General features: G+C 38.6%; 1 protein-coding gene across 23 annotated transcripts in view; it reads right to left on the reverse strand.

The window, feature by feature from the left end:
* Positions 1-16926, reverse strand: part of EYA4 (EYA transcriptional coactivator and phosphatase 4) — a 162144-nt gene that overhangs the window by 84827 nt on the left and 60391 nt on the right. The window lies entirely within an intron of this gene.

The raw sequence follows: 16926 nt of genomic DNA on the forward strand, positions 1-16926 counted from the left end.
CAGGTAGCGTCATATGTTCCTATTGAGGAGGTAACAGCTGAATTGATCCATAAGCTGTGGTGAAGTAAGCTCAATCACATTATTCAAGCTCCCTACAACTGGACATCATGACTGCAGCTCTAATTACATGATGAAACAGGCTTTGGTTTCCACCCCACTCCAAACCTAAGTTGGTGAATCGTCACAGCTTTATTCACGTCATAGCCAGGACTGACTTAATATCTAAAAATTGTTTCACCAAAGACCTACTGAAATAATGTGCACTATCTGGATTAAAGTATGTCATAAAAATACACTTGGCAAAACCAAGGTGTATAATACCAGATAAAACCACAAGCAAATAACATTTGCAAAAGTTATTATTAGACCCAAGTGATTTAAAGAAAATATGTCCAGCAATTCATTATGGACAAAGGCAAATGAATGGGCATCAGTTATTACTATGTATTATTATTTATTTCATTTTATATCACCTGTAGCCCAACTTTCTGGGCAGTGTACAACAAATTATAAAAACAATAAAACTTGACAGAGTAAAATGGTAAGAATAAATAAATAAAAAAAAACAATAATGTTAATACAAGTTGCAAGAATCTAATCTAGATCTTACCAGAGCATTGATCACTGAAGCCAGGCTATCCCTGTCTAGGTAGGGTGCAGCTGGACCACCAGCTGAAGCTGACAGAAGGCGCTCTGAGCCATCAATGCTACCTGAGCCCCGAGTGACAATGATAGATCAAGGAACTCCCCAAGCTACAAATTTGCTCCTTCAGGGAGAGTGTGACCCCATCGAAGGACAGGCTGAATAAGGAAGGAATCACTCATCAACAGCATCTCAGTCTTCTCTGGACTGAGTTTCAGTTTGTTGGCTTTCATGCAGTCTATTATTGTAGCCAAACACCAGTTTAGCACATCCACAGACTCATCTGCCAGTGATGAAAAGGAGAAATAGAGCTCTGTGTCATCAGCATGCTGAGGGCAATGCACTTCAAAACTTCAGATGCGCCCACTTAGTGGTTTCACATATATATTAAATAGCACGGGGAATAGAACAGATCTCTGAAGAACATCATGCTGGAGAATACAGGGAGCTGAACAATATTCCCCAGGCACCAGCCCTCCAAGTAGGAGAGGAACCACTTCAATACATTTCCCCCCAGTTCCATCTCAGCCAGCTGCTCCAGAAGATTACCGTGGTTGATGGTATTGAAAGCTGCCAAGAAGTCCAGCAGTATCAACAGGGTCACACTTCCCCTGCTGTTTCTGTGCCAAAACCAGGCCTGAACCCCGACTAAAATGGATCCAGATAATCAGTTTCATCCAAAGGTGTCCAGTGAGATCCAGATAATCAGTTTCATCCAAGATAGCTTGGAGAGTACCCTCTCTAGAACCTTGCCCAAAAAAGGAATATTCACTACTAGCCTGTAGTTGTTCAAAATTTCTGGGTCAATGGTGGATTTCTTGACAAGTGGTCTCACCACCACCTCTTCAAGGGTTCTCTCACAAAGAGACGCTGATGACCTCCCTGGACTGGCCAATGATCCCTTCCTTGCTGGCTTTTATAAACCAGGAGGGTAAGGATCCAGTACAGAGGTGATTGCACAAACCTGTCCAAGCACCTTGTCCATATCCTTGAGCTATACCAACTGAAACACATCCAATAAAAGTGTACCAGACTGTGTTCTGGATTGCTCCAATGATTAGACTGCTGTAACTCTGGAGCCCAAGTCCCAGCAGATGCAACATATTTTATCCTGGAAGTGCCCAGCAAGTAGGATATAGCAGGCTGAAGATGGTTCCAAGGTGTCCCTGGGGCCTGGACAACCTTGAAAAGCCCCACTGGGTGGCACAGAGAGAACTCAATAGAGGCAGTGAGATATTGTTTCTTTGCCACCTTCATTGCTGCAGAATAAACCAGATCGTAGGCACACATCAGATTTCTGTTGCATTCACTGGGAGTTCTCCTACATCTGCACTCCACCCAAGTCTTGAGTATACATGCCATGATTAGACTGTGGATGTGGGAGATTTCATTCTGCACTGATCTGACATTCAGAAGCAGTATCTGGAGATTTGAGAGTCTGCTGATATGGATGGGGGGAAGACTGGAACCTGGCACAGCTGTTAGCTGTCTGGCCCACATTCTCCTTACTTGGCCAGAGTAAATGGTGGTGACCACACCATCTCCTCACTTGGCCCCCTCAATCAAGGCCCCAGGCATAGGCCCACAAAGACAGGGAGATGGTGAGGGACAATCAGAAAGGCACCTCACCTTTGTGGCATCCCAAAGGGGAATCTCAAAGGGGTGTATCCCTTTGGTGTCGTCCTGCTACCCAGCACCAGGGTGTTACTTTTATGCCAAGCAGGGCTGCTGAAATAGTCAGGCCAGGTGCAAGCCCTGAGCCCTGATGGATGGTGCTGGGAACTGGAGGAAAGTGGGAAGGTGGACACGGGCAGTTCTTCTAGTGCCACACAGCTGAACAATTTTTTTAAAGCATATGTTGTGAGTGAAAAGAAAGGAACAACCAAAATATTAGGAATACTAATCAGCATGATCTTAATGTAATATCCTTCCTCTGACTCAAACATGCAGAACTATTATGCTATTCTTTGAACTCCACCTAAAAAAGAAAGCAATGCTGTTTACTCAAAACCTGCTCCATGGCCAAATACATATACATAGCCCTATTCAATATCCCTCCACAGATTCACATAGTGAGTAGTATGCACATGAAAATAACACACTATACTAAAAGTTAAAAACAGAAAAATGCCGTTTTGCTGACTTCTGTAAGGTTGAAGACAGAAATGCCTTTTTTTTTTTGAGATGTCAATATGGTATAATACAGATATTTGACTTGGATCTGAAAGTGCCTTGCATAAATAGAAAGATACTTCCACTTACGCAAATAGCCCTCTCCAATTTCAGACTGTTCACCCTCCCATTTCAGTGTCCTAAGCCACTTCCCACACCATTCTAGTGACCTTCCCAATTATCAGGGGCAACTTTTCAGTGAAGAGAAACCAGTAAGGAAAAATCCTTTGGGAGTTCTTTTCAAATGGATCTAAGCCATTCTTATACATTATGCACACACCTTCTGATTCACTTTTTATGAAGCTTCTGTAGTACTTCATAAACTTGCAAAGAATGCTTGACCAGAAGTGGAAAAGGTAAATTAAAACACAGTGTGTACACTTTGGAAAATGTTAATTGTAAAATAAAGTATTTTTCTAGCTTTGTGCATCACTGATAAAACCATAGGATTAATCAAGCATTTAGACAGATTCTAGGAATAAGGTTCAAATTCTGAATTTCTGAAGAATAAACTGTTAAAATATTGCGATACTGGTACAGTGGTACCTCGGCTCACGAATGCCTCAGTTCACGACCAAATCAGGTCGCAAACAAAATTCCTAAAAATTTTGACTCAGGTCGCGAACTCCGTGCTGGGGGCAGGGGGAGATGGCTGAGATCACACCCGGCTTTCCTGCAGGAGCGCAAGTACGATCTCAGCCATCTCCCCGCCAGCACGATCGCACCCTTCTCCCCCCACAGAATGTCCACATTTGCGCCCATCTCTCCCCCCGCAGTGCACCTGCGATTGCACCCATCTCTCCCCCTCCAGTGTGCTGGGATGACGGGTGTGATCCTGCTCATGCTGAGGGAGTGGGGAGATGGCCGGACTCGTACTTGAGGTTGGGGCGGGGGGGAGATGGCCGCTGTTTTTGCTGTTCTTTGTCACTCTGCTTCAAATTTTTGTGATTAAAAAAAGTAGTTACAGAACAAATTAACCTTTTTTACACTGAATTTTATGGGGAAATTTAACTTGGCTCATGACCAATTTGGGTCACGACCAGAGTCCTGAAACGGATTAAGTTCATGAGCCAAGGTACCACTGTATTTTAAAATATATTATTTCTGCAAAATATTTTAGGCAGCTCTTCAGTAAAACTATCCAATTTAGACACTAAAAATTAGTAAAAGCACTACTGGATCACAATACAAAATATTGATGCTTATGCTATTTCAATCCACAATGTGAATTTTAGTAATAATAAGATGATTTATGTACTAATACATATGGGTATGCAAAATTGTGCTACAATTTTACCCAAATAATCAAGAGAGAGCCAAAAAAAAGAAAGAGGTTAAAACCGGAAAAAAGTAAAGCAAGGTATTTTTTTTTCCTTAAGAATGTGTCCTAAAATTTAAATCTACATCTGAAGTTTGTAAACCTACACCTAAGCTCAGCAAAGAATAGTAAACTGACAGGCAAAAGAATAAATGGCTCTCTTGCATTTCACTAAAAACAAAACTCAGAATTCATAGTTTGGGCTCATTGCCTTTGTCACTGTTCTGAATGAGAAACCATCCATCTGGAAAAATGTCTATAGAGATTCCTAGATTGCTGTGTGCATTTTTCTACCTCAACCAACATACCTTAATCACGACCTGCAACAACCTCATAATTCCGGTTCTGGGCCTCTTCTGCACAACAGACAAGAAACCCCTAAGGACTAGGTTGAGACCACCATACTCATTTTCACTTATAACTAAATCCAGATTTGAACTTTGAAAGCATAAGGTGGAGAACTGATTGTGGAAAGGCAAATCCATTTTATGCTTAAAAGGGTGGGTAAAGTTACTCTACTTTGGGAATTGACCTTATATATGGTCACTTTCAAAGAAACTTGGCAACAAATCATCCACAAAACATGCTGAACTACAACATTTAGATTGTAAAACTTAATTCACTACAGCAAAAAGAATACTGGATACATGGAGGAACTAAGTTAGTTATACAAAATATCTTAACACAGGGAATGTTTGAGATTCATAAAGAATCTCAAAATAACGTGAATCAAGAAAAATAACGTGAATCACGAAAACGAGTGTGTTTTGGGTGGACAAAGGGCATCTTGCAGGATAACCAGGTTTTGCAGATAGCCCACCTGCAGTTCAACCACATAAAAGGCCCATGGGCAAATCCAAATGCATTAGGAGAAGTGCCTGAAGAATCTGCCAACAGCCAGATGCTGCTGATTGCAGAATTTCTTCTACAGCTGTCATGTGTAACCTCCAACTGTTTTTCGAACTGTGGACAATGAGAAATGCTGACCTAATAACAAAAGTTGCATTGAGTACAACTTTCATCATCTGTACCCGCAAATATTTTAAATGTTAAAAAAAAAGCAGGTTGCTAAAGTTAGCATTATTATATCTTTCTTCAGATTCAAGATCTTTTTCTCTTGCTACTTGTTATATTCATGCACACAAATAGGGCCATATTTTTTTCTAGACCACTATAACTTCCTCAAATGTAGCTACTGCCTTCTCTGGTTCCTTACCTGCCTCTATGATCCTACGTTCAGTTCTAGTCAGATATTATTTGCCAATATGTAGTACTGCCTGACATTTGTAATTGTACTAAGAAATTCTATAGGTTTTCTGATACCACAGAGACTAAGGACTGCTAGAATGCCACCCTTCCTGTGATCATCCATTTCTGCTCCATCCATTTGTTACACAACTGAAGTGTATGGGTGTGTGTACAGTGACTGACTATGTGCGAAAGGTAAATAATTTCATGAGTTCTGGCACCATTTTTCTTACAAAAAAAGCACTGGTTATTGCTGAACAGGCAATAATGTACCTGCCAATTAATGTAATGTCACACAGATATCATTTTTGGTGTAATCTGGCAGAGGACTGTATATAGGTGTAATTTTCACCAGAAATGCAATAACCGAATACAATTGCCAGTAGACACAATGTACTGGAGCAGATTTGCTCTTGGTCAAGTTCTGCTGTTACTAGACAAGGGTGTGGACCAGAATTTTTCTACAACTCGCTTTTCTCGCCTCCAGGTCGCCATGCCACCTTTTCATATGCACAATACTCTCTCAACTCCAAGAAACACAGGTGGTGGTAAAAGAAATGAATTAATGAATTTCATTAATCTATTCAAATTGGCATCCTCTTCCAGAAGTTTCTGTAAGATTATTGGGCAACTTATCTATCTAGAAGTATTATCATGGAAATCTGTGCTTAGGTATTCTAAGGTTTATGACACTATGAAGACAGTAGTTTTGCATTAAAAACTGTAATAACATATTTGTAATTTTAAAGCCAAGTAATATTCAATATAGAGACATTCTGGGCCTCTTAAAATATGCTCAAGGGAAATAGTTAAACACTAATCCAAAAAATAAACAAGAACAACATCAAAGCCTGTTAAGATGAGGAAACAGCAAGTCCTTTCTGATAAGTTCATGTAAGAAAACAGACCAGAAACAGAATACAAAATGAGGTATTCAACAACCTTAGAAAAACAAAGTGTTCTATTTTATCTGGAATGACATCAGGAAAAGAGTCAACCAATTTTCTGGGGCACCACAAACGAAAACCTGGGCATGGCAACATAAAAGACCCTCTCACATGTTTTCAACAAATGAACTTCAGATATCAGCAAAATGCAGAACAATGATGTCAGTGAATGAATGTGATAGTAGGAAAACCTTCAGGAGTTCCTTCAGGGAATCCTGGTTCCTCAGCTTTGAAGTTAATACACTTCATTTCCAAGCTTACTTAAGTTGAACAATAGAAAAATGATGAAGAAGTCCAATGCAGTCACATCTGAGCAAACTTCTCTATAGGAAGCAACTTGTAAAAAAGAAGCTAAAAGGGGGAGTCAAGAAGGTTAAATCTTATTAAAATGCTTAAAAATTACCCAAAAGTTGAAAAAAACTAGAATGTATCCCACAAATTAGGAAAAGCTTAAACAAGTTCAAGTCACCAGAAGTGATTTTGGGGATTTCCATAGAAATCCACTATGGGCTGAGCTTCCTGGACCCCAGTCCAGTTTGATGTGGCTTTGACTCCTAGTTCCTCGCAAGCACACCCAGCATTCATGTGGCGCTTACTAAGAATCAAGTCCTGCACAACCACGGAAGAATTAGTGTCCCTCTCTAATGTCATGTGCTGCAGCTTCTGTTTGTTTTAACAATTTAATTTAATAATTTAATTCTTTTATATTTTATTATGGATTACTTATTTCAATTTAATTTTGGTTAATTGGCTATAATTATTACTGCATGTGTGGGTATATTTTATTGTGAGATATTATCTATTATTTTTTTCTATTTGATCTTTTTATTAATTGTTTTATTGTATTCTATGTATTTTATGCCGTTTTAGCATTTGTAAGCTAAATCGGGTTATGGGGAGGCAGAGAAATGGAAATAAATAAATAAATCAGAAGAAAGTTGCCAGCTGCACAACCTTTATTCTATGAGCATTCATGGACTTCCTCTTGGCTTGACTTACTTCCTAAGCAAGGTCTGGCCACCAAGGAAATCTACAAATGCCAGAAGGTTAGATTTTGTGGAGCTTCAATACATTGCCAGTTTACAGCATGGTTAATCAGCAATGCTAAAGATGCTATCAAAAAATAAAACTTTCTTGGAAGCCTTGTCCAAATGAAGAAAATAAAAGGCAGTACAATCCTGCACAAAAGCGGATGCAAACAGAACATAAGAAATACAAAGAAGCATTTTGAGGAACATATCACAGATACTTGTACCTTACCTGATGTTTTCTGGAACATCAGTTCCAGAAATCTGGGAAACTAAGGAAAATACTTGTTACAAAAGATTTTATTCTTGACCTTACTGACATAGTTAATAAAGCAATGAGTCTAGATGGTATCCTTCCTAACATTCTTTAAAAAGTCAAATATAAAAGTGCTGATCTTCTAACAAAAATATGCAATATATTCCTAAGATCAATTTCTATATCGGTGTAAAAAAAAATTATAACCATTTTTTATAAAGCCATCCTGGAGGGATTCAGGAAATTACAAGCAGGTTAGCTTTTGGTCTGTTCCAAGTAAAATGCTTTGAAGCAATGTTAAAGGATAAGCCCTGTTGAAAAGGTATCAATATGGCTTCTGCAAAGGTAGTCCTCCCTCATGAACCTTTTAAAGTTCTATGTAAGTGTTAATAACATATGGTCAGGGATGACCTGGTAGACAAAGTTTACTTAGATTTCCGAAAGGATTTTGGTAAAGAATATCACCAAAATCTAAACTTAGCAGTAACTGAATAAAAGGAGGTCCTCTTACAGATCAGTAATTGATTAAAAAACACAACAGGAATAAATGATAAATACTTCTAATGGAAAGGTCACACAAGGATCGGCACTGGGACCAATGCCTTTCAACTTATTTATAAATGATGGCCACTAATCTGGATGGCTTTAAAAGGGGACTGGCCAAATTCATGAAAGAGAGGGCTATAAGTGGCTTCTAGCCTTGCTGGCTATGTGCTACTTCCTTTATCAGAGTTACATACCAGCTGCTGAGAAGCTGGGGCAGGTGGAGTTCTTGTACCCATCCTGCCTGAGAGAACCTCTGAGCAGTTGGTTTGTGATCATGTATACTGAGATCTGAACTAGATGGACCTTTTGTCTGAACCAGAATGACTCTTCCCATGATCTGGAATTAGGAGTGAGCAGCTAACTGGTTTACTGATGACACCAAATTATGTGGCAATTTAAAACATAAAGGGAGTGTATGGCACTCCAAAAAGATTTCTTCAAATTGGGAGAATGGGCATGAAAATGGAAAACATATATTTGTGGAAGCAAGTAAAGTCCACTGAGGGAAGAGATTCCTAACCTGATTGCATCTGAGATAGTAGTAATTGGCTAAAAAGAGATCTTGGAGTTGGACAGCTTAATGTCAATCCAGTGTGTAGCTGCTGCATGAATTGGAAAGAAAATTATCAGTATTGTCTTCTCCTCGTACAAATTTGTGTCATGACTGCAGTTAAAGTACTGTGTACACCCTTGGTCATTGCACCTAAAAAGGATATTGTAGTGCTGGAAAAAGTGCAGAAAAGGAAAACTAACACAACCAAAGAGTTGGAGTAACTCACCTAAGAGGAAAGATGTCAGCAGTTGGAATTGTTTAGCTTATTAAAAGGAGAGGCATAAGGTGTACAAAATTATGTATGGTACAGAGAAAGTGGACAGGGAGACATTTTTATCTACTGTTCCTAATACTATAATCTGGGGTCATCCCATGAAACTGACAGATGGAAGTCTCAGAAGAGATAAAAGCCTAGTTTGTCTAGTGCATAGTGAAGTGAAGTGCATGGAATTCACTTCTACAAGATGCAGAGATGGCCACCAATTCGGAAGGCTTTAAAGGGTATTTCACAAATATATTGAGGCTATGGATAATAACTGCTACAGTTGTGAGAGTTATTTGTTATCAAGATTATCAGAAGCAGTGTGTCTATGTACACCAGAAACATAGGGGGTGGGCAAGGTGCTTTTGAACTCATGTCCTGTGAGCATCTAGTCAGCCACTGTGTGAGCTACTACAAATAGCAGAATAGTCACAACTCCAATCACTTTTACAACTGCATTCTGAACCAGCTGAGGTTCTCAGGCATTCTTCAAAGACTGCCCCATATAAATACTTCAACTCTGGTATAACTAAGATGTGTTTAGGCATGACCAGATCCACCTTCATCAGAAATGGATACATTTGGTGTCCCTTTTTTAGTAAAGAAAAACATTCATGATCAGTGCTGCTCCAAGAACATCCAGGAGAAAATATATGATTGAGAAGCAAAACTGATCCTTATACAGAGCAACTCTATTCTAAACATGTTGTATCTTCATTGTCAGATCAGAAGTTCTACTGGACAAGTATCTGTTTATTTTCTCACATCCAGCCCGCTACTCCTCTTAAGCAGCAGTGCTACTGAAAGATGCTTAGAGGCCTAAGAGAACCAAAAGGGATGAACCATTGAGTTCCCAACACAAGTCATGCATACACAAGGATGTCCAAGGCAGTTTCAGTCTCCAAAGAGGACAAGAAACAACATTACTTAGACCAGCCTTTCCCAGCATGCCACCTTCTAAATCAGCAGTCTCCAGCCTTTTTGGCATGGTAACTCAGAGACCAACCTGACTGCCATATTTTGTATTTGTTGCAGTTTCCAGAGAAGGCACAAGAATAGCCCAATGTACAGCACACTGCAGAAATAGAGCTTAGAAGTTACCAACAAGTGCACTACTGTTTTCAGGTCTTTCCCCTCTGGGAAGGGATGCAGTTGGCAAATCAGCCGGAGCTGATAGTGGACACTCTTGACCGTGGCTTCTATCTGAGCTGACATCTGAAGTCAATCTGAAATCAAATAGCACCCCCAAAGTGTGAACATGGTCTTCCAGGGTGAGTGACTCTAGAATAGTTGACACACCTCTAATACTGAATTTGAACTGTTAACAGCAAGCACCTCAATTTTGTCTGATTGTACTTCAGTTTGTTTTTCCTTATCCTTCCTTTCCTTATTTGTTTTCCATTACCAGCTTCAGACTGTCATTCAGAGATGAAATGTTGTCTCTAGAAAAGGCAGTCAATGATGGTAAAGAGAAGTAGACATGGGAGTCATCACCATGCTGGTAATATCCAGTCACTCCTCTGGGTAATCCCACTCAACAGTTTTATGTAGATATTAAACAGCCTTGGATTCAGAATAGAATCCTGTGGGACTCCATAAGCCACTTCCTTTTTAGAGGAGCAGCAGTCTCCAAGAATCATCACCTAGAACCAACTCAAGAGGTAGGAATGGAACCACGACAAAGCAGTACCTCCAATTCCCAACTCCCTCAGACGATCCAGAAGGATACTATGATTAATAGTATCGAAGGCCACTGAGAGATCCAACAGAACAAATAAGGACACACTCCCTCTGTCAATTCTGAGCTGTAGATCATCTATTAGAGTGACCAAATTCTCAACTCCATGTCCCAGGCCCTGTATAGCAGGGAAAGGAAATTCGATAGTGTTTCTGATTAGCTGTTACACAGTATGTTCCACAAGCAATCTTTGCCTTGTACACAACCATAAGCAAATATTGTACCTAACACTTCTGTACTAACACTCTAGTACTGCGGCTACTGCTGAGTGCATGCGAACCATTATGGCTGCTGCTTTTTGATAAGATCAGTTATGAAAACATAGCTTGTGGCGCAACTCACCAATGGCTTTACACTAGACACACTCAAGGGGTGATATATCAGAATTGCCCCAGCCGTGCCAAGCAGGAAACAGAGTCAGAAGCTGTAAGACCTGTGAGGCACAGCTTTTTCCCCTTTCCTTTTTTCAGAGCTCAATTTTCATGATCAATGAGTTGAAAGCCAGTGGTATCCCCTCCAAAATGCCCAAGCAATGCATTGAGTAGCTGTAAGTGCTCCAACACATATTTTTTGCTTATGGCCACTTAGGATTTTTCTTTGACAGTGGTATAGGGATACCTATGTTATTAGTATGTAGTAAGCCACCTAGGAAGGCATTTTGGCAGTTATAGGTGGCCTATAAATACGTGAATAAATAAATGAATAACTAAATAGGTCCAAGTAAAACAAAAAGAAAACCTTATTTTAGAAGGAAACACAACTTTTGACAGCTCCCATAAATGGGATGGCTCATAGTTTTCCACCTTGAGCATCTAAAGTTTTAGGGATGAATGAAAAAGATGCAGAAGGTTTAGAATAGGCAGGTCCCACCCCCACCCCCAAATAGAGGATCTTGATATAAATAACCTGATCTACTGGCTAAACTCCTTTGCAAACAAAGTTCACTTACGGCTTTGCTTTCCCTTGACAGCTTGGCTGTCAGGACAAAATTAAGTAAAATTAATCCTATTTGTAGCCTCTCTGGGTCAAGGGTTATGGTAGGCACCTCCTGCACTTTGATAGCAGTTACATCCCAAACACTATCTAGACAAGACTTGCCATTTTGGACTCAAGTAAGTGCATGCTAAATCTCTATAATAATAAAGTCACAAAAATATTCCATACTTTGCTGGTGGACATTTTTAAAAAATTAATGATATGGTAAACCAGTGACAGTCCCTTCAGTATGCCATTTCAATACTCTGGAGGAGATATCATTTACTTACTTTATACTGATAATTTTAATTTTATATTATTATGTTTGTAACTCAATGTATTTTTTGTATTTTTGTATTTAATGGTAATTTATTATGTTCTATTGTATTTCAATGTATTTTATTGTGTTGTAAGCCGCTCCGAGGCTTCGGCAAGGGGCGGCATAGAAATGTTATAATAATAATAATAAAATAATGTCAACAAATAAGAGATCACAAAAGTGCTATCTAAAGAAAAAAATGGAAAAGGATAAAAAAAGGGCACAGAGTGCTTGTGGTAGGCTAGGGGAGAGAGAGACCAGAAAGACCCTACTGCAGAGTCCCCTGGGATACTGTGGGTATTCCAGGGAAAGAAAAGGGACAACGCTGTTAGGTGCGGTATGGATTGTTTCATCAACAATCCACATGGTGCAGCTTATTTGCAGAGTGGGTTGTTCGATTGTGTGGTTTTGCATAATCTTTGTCCCACAATCAGTTTCCTGGGACTTCCCAAAGCCATACATACATTTTATAGAATGACAGAACCTAGCAATGACTTTAAGCTGTCATAATTTCATGGTAAATTTCATCCCTAAGATTGCAAAAAAGTGATACGCGCGCGCGCGCGCGCGCACGCGCGCGCTCTCTCTCTCTCTCTCTCTCTCTCTCTGTGTGTGTGAGAGAGAGAGAGGGAGAGGGAGAGGGAGAGGGAGAGGGAGAGGGAGAGGGAGAGGCTAACAGGTTCTAACATTGCAAGTTATTTTATGCTCTCTTATTGTTTTCCCTACCCCATACAAAGTGTGTCATTTCTCTCACAAAAAGTAGCCCTAGAATCATTTTTTCCTTCAGACTATCTTCCTACATTAGTAAATTTTGTTAAGTGTGCTGCAAACTGAGCACGAACGTTTCTTTGTAAAACAGAAAAGCCAAGACAAAGAATTTGCTGATACACACGTCACTCCATGAATTTTCCTGATGAAGTTCCCACACCCAACTTAATAACTTCCCTACTGTAAAAACATATTCCATCTGCATTTATTCTAATACATTCAAGTCCAAAAACAACACACAATATAGCTAGCTAAATAAATGAAAGATTTTAGCCCCAACTAAAAGGCCAGAAGCAATTCTCAAATGAAAGTACCTCCAAGCATCCAATTTTATGCTGACACTTCACTTTAAGCATGATGTTTTAACAAGAGTTGTTTTACGAAGTATTATCATGCTCTAGACAGTATCTACTACTATAGCAGCATTCTCTACTACCAGTATGTAGTAAGTAGTTCTATGGCATTTCAAACAGCTCCATATGAAATTCAAATTCAATGTTTTTGAATAAAATACTAATGAAAAACCCCTTGAAAAACAAAATTCAAGGGATTCCTTCAAAAGATATCATTTTATCATGTATGAAGCTAAAAAAAAAAAAGCTATTCTCAAAGCATGCAGATCATTTAACAACACTAAGTCCAAGACATTAGGGTTAGCTAGAAATATTGCATAATCGCTTTAGTCAGAGTTGAAATGTATACTGTAAATGTGTGTAATCTTACTTTTATGTTATGCACTTTTTAAAATCTATGCATAAACTTTTACACTGGTATTGGTATTTACCAGAATGTGCAAAACTTACCAGAATGTGCAAAACTGAGGTACAGCAGAACCCCCATATCTACGGGGAATAGGGTCCAAGCCCCCTAGTGGATGCCCAAAACCCCAGAAAGTAATGAGCCCTTCATTTGCCGGGGGTAGGGGCACAGTACCCCCATGAAAGTGGAAAAAACTGCAAATATCTCTAAGGGAAAGCCACAAACATCTGTAGTCTTTGCACCCACTGGGAGACAAAGCACATGAGTGAGGATACCTAGCGCAGAGACAGAGTGTGACATCCTCAAACAGGACATGTAGTTATCTTGGGATATTCATGACTATTCCAGTTTGTGGGGGTCCTGCACCCTAACCACTGCAAATGTGGAGGACTAGTTAAGTGAAATCTTGGTAACTGAGACAGCAGATATGAGGTTCTCATGTATACATAAAGTTATAGCTCCAGTTCATATGGAATACAAAATCATGGTATGCACTGCAGAGATCCTCACGCTCACATATGTCCCAATTAACTTTTCCTTTTCCATGTCCTGGTTCAGCATATTTTCTGGTTATTTTCCTGAATCTATTCTTACTGTGGTTATTGCACTGGTTCCCTACTTCTATGGCTTCCTGGGAGAGTGGGATCCTGACTAACCTCAGTTACAAGGCTGCTGCTACTGCTGAACATGCATAGAAAGTACTACTCTGTTATAAAAGAACTAAGAGTGGTATATGTTTTTGGCTCCCTGATAAGAGAAGAGGTGAATAATAGTTGATGTCCTAGGAGAGAACTAGGGGGCAAAAACACGATAAAACAGATTGGGCATGGACAAACAAGTCATTGCGTGTATCAGTGATCTTTCTTGGCATCACCTTCAATTTCTACTGTTTAAGATTTCTGTACTTCCATTTTTTGTTCCCTTTGGTGCAAAGGGACATTGAATTGATAGACTTTAAATTATAACATTTTCATATTCATTCATTGTATTTGTATGCTGCCCCATAGCCAAAGGATCTCTGGGTGGCTCACAGTACAATATAAAATACAAATAAAAATAAATAATTGTGAACCAGAACCCATAAACCATACTTATGCATTCTCTGCTGCAGCTATGGATTAGACAGTGAACAGCTTGTTATCTAAATATAAGGTTTCAGTGTGAGAAAAATTCTTATTGGCAAAAGACATGTTTATATGCTTAGAAAAATATTATTATACTGTATTTGTTAGCTTGCTCATGTTGATATAGATAAATATTATCATTCATTTTTGTTGACCTATGTAACAGCAGTTTGCTTACTGTTTTATGTTTCCTGCATTTTCAGATTACCACTTTGAGAGAACAGTAAATGGTAAACAAAAACAGTACAAGTAAACCATCAAAATATACTCATAATACAATTGGAATAAAAGAACATCACCCTTGTAGGCAGCCTAAAAACAATTTTAAATACATACATACATATATACATACATATAACATTTATACTCTGTCCTTTGCTCAAGCCTCAGGACAGCTTACAAAAAATATAAATACCCTGTTTGTTACTGATTTGTTTGAACTAACCACATTTGTTCAAATTAAGATAGAAAACTGTTGTTTATACCAAAAATGGAAGCTTTAGTCTTTACTTTGTAATGTGAAGAAATGCAAAAGAGGAGGGGACAGATAAATCAAATTATGGTTTAATGTTTCGTCTCAAGTTGGCTAGGGGCAAAATCATTTTACTGCTACAAAGGCCTCTATGGAACTTTCACTTTGAGGATTCTCTGATCAATACTAATCAGAGTCCATTGCTCAAAATGTTTATGAGTCCATTGCTCAGAATAATGTGATAGAATTGGACAGCATATTTTAAAACTTTGTTTTTGGTTTCTCTACTAACATGGATTCTGATAAGGAAAATAGAACCTTTAAATGCTAATAAGACTACACAAAGCACTTCAGAAAACTTATCAGAATATCACAGGCTGGATCCTAAAAACTACTTCACACATTAACTTTTTAGCTGAATACTTATGAAGTTGGAACATTACATTTATGTTTGTACATTTATTTATCTTTATAAGGGAACACTTATCAGAGAGCCAGGATATGCTTCAGATTCAACTATATATACATAAACTAACAGAGGCTTGCCTTTACATAGTATGTGAAAGTGTCCTACAGGAAAACAAACTTGTTCTATCAAACTTAGAGTGCAGTCTTGTATGTATCTACCCAGAAATAAATTCCACTGAGTTAAGTGGGCCAGGTACACATGGACAGGACTGTAGTCCTAAAGTACACTCCTATCCAAGTTTACTCAGAATAGGATACTCAGAAGGAAGTCACACAGTGTTCAGTGGGTCTTATTCCATATACAATGTTTAGGAAGGCCACCTTAAAATATTGCAAATGATGTAGTGTAGAAGAGTTTCAGCTGGGGACAACTAAGTGGAAATCCCTACTCTTTCATCGCCTTGACCCAACTACCCTCAGCTTAACTTTACTGATTTTTAAGAAGATGAAATCATGCATGCCACCATGAACTATCCTGAAAGTAAGGCAAAAGTCTGGTGAATAATTGTTGTTTAAATGTAAAGGCAATATTTTTGGCCTAAACTAGATTTTAAGATCCCAACAACACATAGAAATATTGGATACTCCTCCTGAATACCAATGAATACCTCACTGAATAACTCATGACTCTACCTAAAAAATAAGGGTGCTATTTAAGATATTTAAGTTCTCAGTGTTGAATGAAAACATTAAGAAAATATGTAATCTCAAGAAATTACAAGGAAAAAGGAAGATTTTGCTATACATGCTAACAGTGATGTTCCCATTGATCTTGGTTGGAAAAGGACCATGCCTAAAGCTACACTTACTTACATTTGGATAACAGTCATCATAGAGAGTGTATTATCAAGCAATACAAAATAAAGTCAAAGATTCTACAGAATAAATGGAAAGCCCTAGATCTTTTGGGCAGCTTTTAAGAGATGTTTCATATTCATTTGCTAAAAAGATAAGTTCAGAATAGGTTCCATAACTCGTTTTGGTTACTAAATATGTTTGTGTCCCAGCTAACTGTTAGTAATAGCATGAGTCAGGTATATGATGTGAAGAATGTATAAAAACTAGCAATATTTCAGTCTATCTGAAAACAGAAGCAATAGATAAGGCAGCTCAGAAAAGGACTAAATTGTTTCATGTTATAATTTTTATGCAAAACAGATGTAATCTCAGAATGTAAATAACTGGTTGGCATATTTACAATCGTTCTTATTTTACTGCCCAAGACAGAGACTAAAATGTCATAAATTTAATATATGCGTGAACACTTAAAGCATATTGAAGAGTATAGTAATTTCTAATATCTGTAGCACTTTTACTCCACATAAAAGAT

This window comes from Varanus komodoensis, unplaced genomic scaffold (assembly GCF_004798865.1).
Source record: "Varanus komodoensis strain SLA01 unplaced genomic scaffold, ASM479886v1 scaffold1, whole genome shotgun sequence".
NCBI classification, from domain to species: domain Eukaryota; kingdom Metazoa; phylum Chordata; class Lepidosauria; order Squamata; family Varanidae; genus Varanus; species Varanus komodoensis.